Source organism: Echinococcus granulosus (assembly GCF_000524195.1).
Source record: "Echinococcus granulosus chromosome Unknown EG_S00073, whole genome shotgun sequence".
NCBI lineage: Eukaryota > Metazoa > Platyhelminthes > Cestoda > Cyclophyllidea > Taeniidae > Echinococcus > Echinococcus granulosus.
The window spans coordinates 251,830-253,081 of record NW_020170453.1 but is presented as its reverse complement, the minus strand read 5'-3'; the positions used below and the strand labels follow the sequence as shown (position 1 = coordinate 253,081).

The window sequence follows — 1,252 nt, the reverse complement described above, 5'->3', positions numbered from 1 at the left end:
ATATGCGAAACAATTTTCCTTCTATCCAACCACACACAATGTGCGTTTAAGTTAGCGGATGAGATTCTTTCAGTCTCTTTTGGCATAAATGTTGCATAAGTCTCATTTATCTTCTCTTCAATGGCCTTCATACCCTTCGAACACTGAGATTAAATGGACTTTGACATTTTTATCGCATAGAGTAAGTAGAGATGGGTGCAAGTTTAGGAAGGTTTGGACACGGGAGTCTTCTCTGGCTTGGGAAATGTTGGTCGCTCCGCATTCACGAGGTTTTACTCGACTACCCGGCTCCTCTTTAAAGGGTACATTTAAACAACAAAAGTATTACAAAGCCCTTTTGCTTCTTCGGGGCCGTTGGCTTCTAATTCACCGTCCGGTGATTTTCAGCTTTTCGTTAGTGCACAAACCTCATCTTCATATTCAACCGGTGGCACCCCATCGTAGGGTTGCATATTGCTGTGGTGAAAGGTTACTGGCTGGGTACGTGGTTGTGCGTTGTAGACGAGGTATTTGTAGGTGAGAGTTCTTTCGCCACGCGAAATGGGCTTTTGCTTCATGGGTGATGGAACTTGAGGTGCATTTCAGGTGGGGAATTGGCCTATAAATTTGCATTAAGTCTCCTTCTCGGTAGATGTTCGTCCGGCTGTATCGGTCTTAACATTTCTCTTCCCTGATATAAGGCAGCCTTAAATGCTTATGCGCGATACTAGAAGTTCATCTTGCGCCTTCTTTGAGATGCGTTTGGTACTCTGGAACATTGTCGGCTGCTTCGTCGGTGCTTGGCAGGAAGATGTAAGAAGGCACTCACATTTTACTACCTTTGAGCAATTCGACCGACAATGCACCCATTGGAATACGGACCATAGCCATGTACGCTTGGAGGACACCATCTATGCTTAAATCTTAGTCTTCTGGATGTGCCTTAGGTAGTCCTATCAGATTACGATTCGTTCATTCCACCTGTCAGTTGTCATGTGAGTGCCAAGGTGTTGTGGGTGTCTTTGAGATCTGTAAGGTCTTACATAGTTCAGTGAAGAGTCTGCCCCCGAAGTTAGGGCCTTGATCGCTATGAAAGGATTCAGGAGCTCCAGGCCGGCAAATCCATCGACTAAAGAGAACTGAAGTACCCATTTTAGAGCCTTTCGGCTGCTTGGGTTCTGCCTTGACTGCTTTTTTGAAGTGGTCTACCATAACAAGAATATGTCAGTTTCCTCTGTTTGTGGGCGGTAGAAGACCCATAATGTTTATATCC

The 1,252-nt window shown here is 45.0% G+C and overlaps 1 protein-coding gene across 1 annotated transcript in view; it reads right to left on the bottom strand.

Moving 5' to 3' along the window:
• EGR_07256 (hypothetical protein) overlaps positions 1–1,252 on the bottom strand; it is a gene marked incomplete at both ends in the record, with an annotated part of 4,171 nt that overhangs the window by 1,093 nt on the left and 1,826 nt on the right. The window lies entirely within an intron of this gene.